Here is a 12296-nt window from a genome sequence, read left to right as displayed (position 1 = left end):
GGGTGAATCTACTTTCTCTAGTTTATCAGATTATGGCTGTGTGAGTTATTCTACTGTCTATAGTCTATCAGAGTATAGCTGTGGGGGTGATTCCACTGTCTCTAGTCTATCAGAGTATGTCTGTGGGGGTGATTTTACTGTCTCTAGTCTATCAGAGTATGGCTGTGGGAGTGATTCTAATGTCTCTAAACTTTCAGAATATGGTTGTGGGAGTGATTCTACTGTCTCTAGACTATCACAGTATGGCTGTGGGAGTGATTCTGCTCTCTATAGTCTATCAGAGTATGGCTGTGGGAGTGATTCTACTGTCTGTAGTCTATCAGTGTGTGGCTGTGGGAGTTATTCTACTGTCTCTAAACTGTCAGAGTATTGCTGTGTGAGTGATTCTACTGTCTTTAGTCTATCAAAGTATGGCTGTGGGGGTGAATCTACTGACTCTAGTGGCGCAGTGGTCTAAGGCACTGCATCGCAGTGCTAGCTGTGCCACTAGAGATGCTGGTTCGAATCCAGGCTCTGTCGTAGCCGACCGGGAGACGCATGGGGCGGCGCACAATTGGCCCAGCGTCGTCCAGGTTAGGGGAGGGAATGGCCGGAAGGGATGTATCTCAGTTGGTAGAGCATGGCGTTTGCAACGCCAGGGTTGAGGGTTTGATTCCCACGGGGGGCCAGTATGAAAAAAAGTATGAATGCATTCACTAACTGTAAGTCGCTCTGGATAAGAGCGTCTGCTAAATGACTAAATTCTAAATCTATCAGAGTATGGCTGTGTGAGTGATTCTACTGTATCTACCTATCAGAGTATGGTTGTGGGGGTGATTCCACTGTCTCTAGTTTATTAGAGCAATGCTGTGTGGGTGATTCTACTCTCTCTAGTGTATCACAGTATGGCTGTGGGAGTGATTCTATTGTCTTTAGTCTATCACAGTATGGCTGTGGGGGTGATTCTATTGTCTCTAGTCTATCATAGTTTGGCTGTGAGGGTGATTACACTGTCTCTATATCAGAGTATGGCTTTGTGAGTGATTCTACTGTCTCTATATCAGAGTACGGCTGTGGGAGTGATTCTAATGTCTCTATTTCAGAGAATGGTTGTGGGAGTGATTATTCTGTCTCTATTCTAACAGAGTATGGCTGTGTGAGTTATTCTACTGTCTCTATATCAGAGTATGGTTGTGGGGGTGATTGTACTGTCTGTAGTCTATCAGAGTAAGGCTGTGGGGGTGATTCTTCTGTCTCTATATAAGAGTATGGCTGTGTGAGTGATTCTACAGTCGCTATCTATCAGAGTATGGGTGTGGGGGTGATTCCACTGTCTCTAGTCTATTACAGCAATGATGTGTGGGTGATTCTACTCTCTCTACTGTATCACAGTATGGCTGTGGGAGTGATTCTATTGTCTTTAATCTATCACAGTATGGCTGTGGGAGTGATTATACTGTCTCTAGTCTAACAGAGTATGGCTGTGTGAGTGATTATACTATCTCTATATCAGAGTATGGATGTGGGAGTGAATCTACTGTCTCTATATCAGAGTATGGCTGTGGGGGTGATTATATTGTCTTTAGTCTATCATATTATGGATGTGGAGTTGATTACACTGTCTCTATATCATAGTATGGCTGTGGGAGTGATTCTACTGTCTCTATATCAGAGTATGACTGTGGGAGTGATTCCAATATCTCTAGTCTATCACAGTATGGCTGTGGGTGTGATTTTATTGTCTCTAGTCTATCAAAGTATGGCTGTGGGGTGAATCAACTGTCTCTAGTCTATCAAAGTATGGCTGTGGGGTGAATCTACTGTCGCTAGTCTATCAGAGTTTTGCTGTGGGAGTGATTCTACTGTCTCTAGTCTATCATAGTATGGCTGTGGGAGTTATTCTACTGTCTCTAAACTGCCAGAGTATGGTTGTTGGAGGGATTCTACTGTCTCTAGTCTATCAGAGTTTGGCTGTGGGGGTGATTATATTGTCTCTAGTCTATCATAGCATGGCTGTGAGTGTGATTACACTTTCTCTATATCAGAGTATGGCTGTGGGAGTGAATATACCGTCTCTATATCAGAGTACGGCTGTGGGAGTGATTATACTGTCTCTAGTCTAACATAGTATGGCTGTGTGAGTGATTATACTGTCTCTATATCAGAGTATGTCTGTGGGAGTGAATCTACTGTCTCTATATCATAGTATGGCTGTGGGGGTGATTCTATTGTCTTTAGTCTATCATATTATGGATGTGGAGGTGATTACACTGTCTCTATATCATAGTATGGCTGTGGGAGTGATTCTACTGTCTCTATATCAGAGTATGACTGTGGGAGTGATTCCAATATCTCTATTTCAGAGTATTGCTGTGGAGGTGATTCTACTGTCTCTAGTCTATCAGAGTATGGCTGTGGAAGTGATTCTACTGTCTCTAGTCTATCAGAATATTGCTGTGGGAGTTATTATACTGTCTCTAGTCTATCAAAGTATGGCTGTGGGGTGAATCTACTGTCTCTAATCTATCAGAGTATTGCTGTGGGAGTGATTATACGGTCTCTAGTCTATCATAGTATGGCTGTGGGAGTTATTCTACTGTCTCTAAACTGCCAGAGTATGGTTGTTTGAGGGATTCTACTGTCTCTAGTCTATCAGAGTTTGGCTGTGGGCGTGATTATATTGTCTCTAGTCTATCATAGCATGGCTGTGAGGGTGATTACACTTTCTCTATATCAGAGTATGGCTGTGGGAGTGAATATACTGTCTCTATATCAGAGTACGGCTGTGGGAGTGATTATACTGTCTCTAGTCTAACATAGTATGGCTGTGTGAGTGATTCTTTTTTTTTTTCACCTTTATTTAACCAGGTAAGCCAGTTGAGAACAGGTTCTCATTTACAACTGCGACCTGGCCAAGATAAAGCAAAGTAGTGCAATAAAAACAACACAGAGTTACATATGGGGTAAAAAACATAAAGTCAGAAATACAACAGAAAATATATATACAGTGTGTGCAAATGTAGCAAGTTATGGAGGTAAGGCAATAAATAGGCTATAGTGCAGAATAATTACAATAGTATTAACACTGGAATGCTAGATGTGCAAGAGATTATGTGCAAATAGAGATACTGGGGTGCAAAAGAGCAAAATAAATAACAATATAGGGATGAGGTAGTTGGGTGGGCTAATTTCAGATGGGCTGTGTACAGGTGCAGTGATCGGTAAGGTGCTCTGACAACTGATGCTTAAAGTTATTGAGGGAGATAAGAGTCTCCAGCTTCAGAGATTTTTGCAATTCGTTCCAGTCATTGGCAGCAGAGAACTGGAAGGAATGGCGGCCAAAGGAGGTGTTGGCTTTGGGAATGACCAGTGAGATATACCTGCTGGAGCGCAGACTACGGGTGGGTGCTGCTATGGTGACCAATGAGCTAAGATAAGGCGGGGATTTGCCTAGCAGTGATTTATAGATGGCCTGGAGCCAGTGGGTTTGACGACGGACATGTAGTGAGGACCAGCCAACAAGAGCGTACAGGTCACAGTGGTGGGTAGTGTATGGGGCTTTGGAGACAAAACGGATGGCACTGTGATAGACTACATCCAATTTGCTGAGTAGAGTGTTGGAGGCTATTTTGTAAATTACATCGCCGAAGTCAAGGATCGGTAGGATAGTCAGTTTTACGAGGGCATGTTTGGCAGCATGAGTGAAGGAGGCTTTATTGCGAAATAGGAAGCCGATTCTAGATTTAACTTTGGATTGGAGATTCTTTATGTGAGTCTGGAAGTTGAGTTTACAGTCTAACCAGACACCTAGGTATTTGTAGTTGTCCACATACTCTAGGTCAGACCCGTCGAGAGTGGTGATTCTAGTCGGGTGGGCGGGTGCCAGCAGCGTTCGATTGAAAAGCATGCATTTAGTTTTACTAGTGTTTAAGAGCAGTTGGAGGCTACTGAAGGATTGTTGTATGGCATTGAAGCTCGTTTGGAGGTTTGTTAACACAGTGTCCAATGAAGGGCCAGATGTATACAAAATGGTGTCGTCTGCGTAGAGGTGGATCTGAGAGTCACCAGCAGCAAGAGCGACATCATTGATATACACGGAGAAAAGTGTCGGCCCAAGAATTGAACCCTGTGGCACCCCCATAGAGACTGCCATAGGTCCAGACAACAGGCCCTCCGATTTGACACACTGAACTCTATCTGAGAAGTAGTTGGTGAACCAGGCGAGGCAGTCATTTGAGAAACCAAGGCTATTTAGTCTGCCAATAAGAATGCGGTGGTTGACAGAGTCGAAAGCCTTGGCCAGGTCGATGAAGACGGCTGCACAGTACTGTCTATTATCAATTGCGGTTATAATATCGTTTAGGACCTTGAGCGTGGCTGAAGTGCACCCGTGACCAGCTCGGAAACCGGATTGCATAGCGGAGAAGGTACGGTGGTATTCGAAATGGTCGATGATCTGTTTGTTAACTTGGCTTTCGAATACTTTCGAAAGGCAGGGCAGGATGGATATAGGTCTGTAGCAGTTTGGATCTAGAGTGTCACCCCCTTTGAAGAGGGGGATGACCGCGGCAGCTTTCCAATCTCTGGGGATCTCAGACGTTATGAAAGAGAGGTTGAACAGACTAGTAATAGGGGTAGCGATAATTTCGGCGGCTAGTTTTAGAAAGAAAGGGTCCAGATTGTCTAGCCCAGCTGATTTGTAGGGGTCCAGATTTTGCAGCGCTTTCAAAACATCAGCTGTCTGAATTTGTGTGAAGGAGAAGCGGGGGGGGCATGGGCAAGTTGCAGCAGAGGGTGCAGAGTTGGTGGCCGGGTTAGTGGTAGCCAGATGGAAAGCATGGCCAGCTGTAGCAAAATGCTTGTTGAGATTCTCGATTATTGTAGATTTATCGGTGGTGATAGTGTTTCCTAGCCTCAGTGCAGTGGGCAGCTGGGAGGAAGTGCTCTTATTCTCCATGGACTTTACAGTGTCCCAAAACTTTTTGGAGTTAGTGCTACAGGATGCAAATTTCTGTTTGAAAAAGTTAGCCTTTGCTTTCCTGACTGCTTGTGTATATTGGTTCCTAACTTCCCTGAAAAGTTGCATATCGCGGGGGCTATTTGATGCTAATGCTGTACGCCACAGGATGTTTTTGTGCTGGTCAAGGGCAGTCAAGTCTGAGGAGAACCAGGGGCTATATCGGTTCTTAGTTCTGTATTTTTTGAATGGGGCATGTTTATTTAAGATTGAGAGGAAATTACTTTTAAGGAACAACCAGGCATCCTCTACTGACGGAATGAGATCTATATCCATCCAGGATACCTGGGCCAGGTCAATTAGGAAGGCCTCCTCGCTAAAGTGTTTTAGGGAGCGTTTGACAGTGATGAGGGGTGGTCGTTTGACCGCGGACCCGTTACGGACGCAGGCAATAAGGCAGTGATCGCTGAGATCCTGGTTGAAGACAGCTGAGGTGTATTTAGAGGGTATGTTAGTCAGGATGATATCTATGAGGGTACCCATGTTTACGGATTTAGGGTTGTACCTGGTAGGTTCGTTGATAATTTGCGTGAGGTTGAGGGCATCTAGCTTGGGTTGTAGGATGGCTGGGGTATTAAGCATATCCCAATTTAGGTCACCAAGCAGTACGAACTCTGAGGATAAATGGGGGGCAATCAATTCACATATGGTGTCCAGGGCACAGCTGGGGGCTGAGGGGGGTCTGTAGCAAGCGGCAACAGTGAGAGACTTATTTCTGGAAAGGTGGATTTTTAGAAGTAGAAGCTCAAACTGTTTGGGCACAGACCTGGATAGTATGATAGAGCTCTGCAGGCTATCTCTACAGTAGATTGCAATTCCACCCCCTTTGGCAGTTCTATCTAGACGGAAAATGTTATAGTTGGGGATGGAAATTTCAGAATTTTTGGTGGCCTTCCTGAGCCAGGATTCAGACACTGCTAGAACATCAGGGTTGGCAGACTCTCTCTAGTCTATCATAGTATGGCTGTGGGGTGATTCTACTGTATCTATATCAGAGTATGGCTGTGGGAGTGAATCTACTGTCTCTATATCAGAGTATGGCTGTGGGGGTGATTCTACTGTCTCTGGTCTATCGGTGTATGGCTGTGGGGGTGATTCTATTGTCTCTAGTCTATCATATTATGGATGTGGGGGTGATTACACTGTCTCTATATCATAGTATGGCTGTGGGAGTGATTCTACTGTCTCTATATCAGAGTATGGCTGTGGGGGTGATTCTAATGTCTCTATATCAGAGTATGGCTTTGGGGGTGAATCTACTGTCTCTAGTCTATCAGAGTATGGCTGTGGGGTAAATCTACTGTCTCTAGTCTATCAGAGTATTGCTGTGTGAGTTATTCTACTGTCTGTAGTCTATCAGAGTATGGCTGTGTGAGTGATTCTACTGTCTCTAGTCTATCAACGTATGGCTTTGGGGGTGAATCTACTGTCTCTAGTCTATCAGAGTATTGCTGTGGGAGTGATTATACTGTCTCTAGTCTATCACAGTATGGCTGTGGGAGTGATTCTACTCTCTCTAGTCTTTCATAGTATGGCTGTGGGGGGATTCTACTGTCTCTATATAAGAGTATGGCTGTGGGAGTGATTCTAAAGTCTACATATCAGAGTATGGCTGTGGAAGTGATTCTATTGTCTTTAGCCTATCAGAGTATGGTTGTCGGAGTGATTCTACTGTCTCTAGTCTATCAGAGTATTTGCTGTGGGGGTGATTCTACTGTCTTTAGTTTATTAGAGTATGGCTGTGGGGGTGAGTCTACTCTCTCTAGTCTATCACAGTATGGCTGTGGGGGTGATTCTACTGTCTCTATATCAGAGTATGACTCTGGGAGTGATTCCAAAATCTATATTTAAAAGTATGGTTGTGGGAGGGATTCTACTGTCTCTAGTCTATCAGAGTATTGCTGTGTGAGTTATTCTACTGTCTGTAGTCTATCAGAGTATGGCTGTGTGAGTGATTCTACTGTCTCTAGTTTATCAAAGTATGGCTGTGGGGGTGAATCTACTGTCTCTAGTCTATCAGAGTATTGCTGTGGGAGTGATTATACTGTCTCTAGTCTATCACAGTATGGCTGTGGGAGTGATTCTACTCTCTAGTCTATCAGAGTATGGCTGTGGGGGGATTATACTGTCTCTATACAAGAGTATCGCTGTGCTAGTGATTCTAAAGTCTGTATATCAGAGTATGGCTGTGGGAGTGATTCTATTGTCTTTAGCCTATCAGAGTATGGTTGTCGGAGTGATTCTAATGTCTCTAGTCTATCAGAGTATTTGCTGTGGGGGTGATTCCACTGTCTTTAGTATATTAGAGTATGGCTGTGGGGGTGAGTCTACTCTCTCTAGTCTATCACAGTATGGCTGTGGGGGTGATTCTACTGTCTCTATATAAGAGTATGGCTGTGGGAGTGATATTACTGTTTGTATATCAGAGTATGGATGTTGGTGTGATTCAACTCTCTAGTCTATCAGAGTATGGATGTGGGGTTATTCTACTCTCTCTAGTCTATTACAGTATGGATGTGGGGGTGATTCTATTGTCTCTAGTCTATTAGAGTATGGCTGTGGGGGTGATTCCACTGTCTCTATATCAGAGTATGGCTGTGGGAGTTATTTTACTGTCTCTATATCAAAGTATGGCTATGGGAGTAATTCTACTATCTCTATATCAGAGTATGGCTGTGGGAGTGATTATATGGTCTCTAGTCTAACAGAATATGGCTGTGTGAGTGATTCTACTGTCTCTATATCAGAGTATGGCTGTGGGAGTGAATCTAATGTATCTATATCAGAGTATGGCCTTGTGGGTGATTCTACTGTCTCTGGTCTATCACACTATGGCTGTGGGTGAGTCTATTGTCTCTAGTCTATCATAGTATGGCTCTGGGGGTTATTACACTGTCTTTTTATCAGAGTATGGCTGTGGGAGTGATTATTTTGTCTAAAGTCTATCACAGTATGGCTGTGTGAGTTTTTCTACTGTCTCTATCTATCAGAGTATGGTTGTGGGGGTGATTCCACTGTCTCTAGTTTATTAGAGCAATGCTGTGGGGGTGATTCTACTCTCTCTAGTGTATCACAGTATGGCTGTGGGAGTGATTCTATTGTCTTTAGTCTATCACAGTATGGCTGTGGGGTGACTATATTGTCTCTAGTCTATCATAGTTTGGCTGTGAGGGTGATTACACTGTCTCTATATCAGAGTATGGCTTTGTGAGTGATTCTACTGTCTCTATATCAGAGTACGGCTGTGGGAGTGATTCCAATATCTCTATTACAGAGTATGGCTGTGGAGGTGATTCTACTTTCTCTAGTCCATCAGAGTACGGCTGTGGAAATGATTATACTATCTCTAGTCTATCCGAAAATTGCTGTGTGAGGGATTCTACTGTCTGTAGTCTATCAGAGTATGGCTGTGGGGGTGAATCTTCTGTCTCTAGTCTATCAGAGTATGGCTGTGGGGGTGAATCTGCTGTCTCTAGTCTATCAGAGTATGGCTGTGGGGGTGATTCTACTGTCTGTATATCAGAGTATGGCTGTGGGAGTGATTCTACTGTCTGTATATCAGAGTATGGCTGTGTGAGTGATTCTACTGTCTCTATCTATCAGAGTATGGTTGTGGGGGTGATTCTACTCTCTCTAGTCTATCATAGTATGGCTGTGGGGGTGATTGTACTGTCTGTAGTCTATCATAGTATGGCTGTGGGGGTGATTCTACTGTCTCTATATAAGAGTATGGCTGTGTGAGTGATTCTACTGTCTCTATCTATCAGAGTATGGTTGTGGGGGTGATTCTACACTCTCTAGTGTATCACAGTATGGCAGTGGGAGTGATTCTATTGTCTTTAGTCTATCAAATTATTGCTGTGGGGGTGATTCCATTTTCTCTAGTCTATCATAGTATGGCTGTGAGGGTGATTACACTGTCTCTATATCAGAGTATGGCTATGGGAGTAATTCTACTATCTCTATATCAGAGTACGGCTGTGGGAGTGATTATACTGTCTTTACTCTAACAGAGTATGGCTGTGTGAGTGCTTTTACTGTCTCTATATCAGAGTATGGCTGTGGGAGTGAATCTACTGTCTCTATATCAGAGTATGGCCTTGTGGGTGATTCTACTGTCTCTGGTCTATCAGAGTAAAGCTGTGGGGGTGATTCTACTGTCTCTATATAAGAGTATGGCTGTTTGAGTGATTCTACTGTCTCTATCTATCAGAGTATGGTAATGGGGGTGATTCCACTGTCTCTAGTCTATTAGAGCAATGCTGTGGGGGTGATTCTACTCTCTCTAGTTTATCACAGTATGGCTGTGGGGGTGATTCTATTGTCTTTAGTCTATCATATTATGGATGTGGGGGTGATTACACTGTCTCTATACCATAGTATGGCTGTGGGGGTGATTCTACTGTCTCTATATCACAGTATGACTGTGGGAGTGATTCCAATATCTCTATTTCAGAGTATTGCTCTGGAGGTGATTCTACTGTCTCTAGTCTATCAGCGTATTGCTGTGGGAGTGATTCTACTGTCTCTAGTCTATCAGAGTATGGCTGTGGGAGTGATTTTACTATCTCTATATCATATTATGGCTGTGGGAGTAATTCTAATCTCTCTATATAGAGAATGGCTGTGGGAGTGAATGTACTGTCTCTACATCAGAGTATGGCTGTGGGTATGATTCTACTGTCTCTATATCAGAGTATGACTGTGGGAGTGATTCCAATATCTCTATTTCAGAGTATTGCTGATGAGGTGATTATACTGTCTCTAGTCTATCAGAGTATGGCTGTGGAAGTGATTCTACTGTCTCTAGTCTATCAGAGTATGGCTATTGGGGTGATTTTACTGTCTCTAGTCTATCAAAGTATGGCTGTGGGGTGAATCTACTGTCTCTAGTCTATCAGAGTATTGCTGTGGGAGTGATTCTACTGTCTCTAGTCTATCATAGTATGGCTGTGGGAGTTATTCTACTGTCTCTAAACTGCCAGAGTATGGTTGTTGGAGGGATTCTACTGTCTCTAGTCTATCAGAGTTTGGCTGTGGGGGTGATTATATTGTCTCTAGTCTATCATAGCATGGCTGTGAGTGTGATTACACTTTCTCTATATCAGAGTATGGCTGTGGGAGTGATTCTACTGTCTCTATATAAGAGTATGACTGTGTGAGTGATTCTACTGTCTCTATCTATCAGAGTATGGTTGTGGGGGTGATTCTACACTCTCTAGTGTATCACAGTATGGCAGTGGGAGTGATTCTATTGTCTTTAGTCTATCAAATTATTGCTGTGGGGGTGATTCCATTTTCTCTAGTCTATCATAGTATGGCTGTGAGGGTGATTACACTGTCTCTATATCAGAGTATGGCTATGGGAGTAATTCTACTATCTCTATATCAGAGTACGGCTGTGGGAGTGATTATACTGTCTCTACTCTAACAGAGTATGGCTGTGTGAGTGCTTTTACTGTCTCTATATCAGAGTATGGCTGTGGGAGTGAATCTACTGTCTCTATATCAGAGTATGGCCTTGTGGGTGATTCTACTGTCTCTGGTCTATCAGAGTAAAGCTGTGGGGGTGATTCTACTGTCTCTATATAAGAGTATGGCTGTTTGAGTGATTCTACTGTCTCTATCTATCAGAGTATGGTAATGGGGGTGATTCCACTGTCTCTAGTCTATTAGAGCAATGCTGTGGGGGTGATTCTACTCTCTCTAGTTTATCACAGTATGGCTGTGGGGGTGATTCTATTGTCTTTAGTCTATCATATTATGGATGTGGGGGTGATTACACTGTCTCTATACCATAGTATGGCTGTGGGGGTGATTCTACTGTCTCTATATCAGAGTATGACTGTGGGAGTGATTCCAATATCTCTATTTCAGAGTATTGCTCTGGAGGTGATTCTACTGTCTCTAGTCTATCAGCGTATTGCTGTGGGAGTGATTTTACTGTCTCTAGTCTATCAGAGTATGGCTGTGGGAGTGATTTTACTATCTCTATATCATATTATGGCTGTGGGAGTAATTCTAATCTCTCTATATAGAGAATGGCTGTGGGAGTGAATGTACTGTCTCTACATCAGAGTATGGCATTGGGTATGATTCTACTGTCTCTATATCAGAGTATGACTGTGGGAGTGATTCCAATATCTCTATTTCAGAGTATTGCTGATGAGGTGATTATACTGTCTCTAGTCTATCAGAGTATGGCTGTGGAAGTGATTCTACTGTCTCTAGTCTATCACAGTATGGCTCTGGAGGTGAATCTACTTTCTCTAGTCTATCAGAGTATTGCTGTGGGAGTGATTCTACTGTCTCTAGTCTATCATAGTATGGCTGTGGGAGTTATTCTACTGTCTCTAAACTGTCAGAGTATGGTTGTTGGAGGGATTCTACTGTCTCTAGTCTATCCAAGTATGGCTGCGGGGGTGATTATATTGTCTCTAGTCTATCATAGCATGGCTGTGAGGGTGATTACACTTTCTCTATATCAGAGTATGGCTGTGGGAGTGATTATACAGTCTCTATATCAGATTACGGCTGTGGGAGTGATTATACTGTCTCTACTCTTCAGTTGAGCTGAATCTCGGGAGTGAGTCAAAGAACTACACTTCCCAGAGTGACCAGCAGCAGCAAACTGGCTGCTTGTCACCTGATCAGTCATTTTCACTGATTTGGAGCACCTGTGAAGGCATGGAGGGGCTCAGTCATTCAGAAGAACAAACTTCAGAGAGAAGACTCCAAGTTCACTCACAGGTTCAGTCCAAAGACGCCAATGGTAAATGGTTAATTCATTTAAGTTATTTAGAATGTTTATTTAAATGTTTAAACTAATTTAAGTTCATTAAAATGTTTAATTAAAATGTTAACTTTTTGTTCTGTCTTTAAAGGTTTACAACCTAATTTACTGGCTAATTTACTGGACAGACCAATCAACTGAAAGCAAACTAAAAAATAAAAAAGATTGAGTCGGAAATTTGAGTTGTCCCTGTGTCCTTTGGATGGTGAACAAGAGGAGGACTTGACAGTTGTAAACCACGCGGAGCGGCCTGGCCCTGAGGATAAATGGCTTCAGATCCAGAAATAAGCTGTTGACGCAGAGGACGTCAAGATGGCGGAAGATGTCCTGGGGAAGTCGGTCCAGCAGCTCAAAAAGGAGAGGACCACTGCAAAAAGCAGCTTCACCAGACAAGCCAACTTCATTTCAAGAGGAGCAAGCAGCATGCTTCAAGTGGAGTTAAAGGAGGAATTCGCTAAGCTTTCAGATTGTTTCAGAAAGATGCTCGATGCCAACGATGACTACAGG

The sequence above is a fragment of the Coregonus lavaretus genome, assembly GCF_964263955.1.
Source record: "Coregonus lavaretus genome assembly, chromosome: 29".
Taxonomy (NCBI): Eukaryota; Metazoa; Chordata; class Actinopteri; order Salmoniformes; family Salmonidae; genus Coregonus; species Coregonus lavaretus.
Note: the sequence above shows the minus strand (reverse complement) of the source record.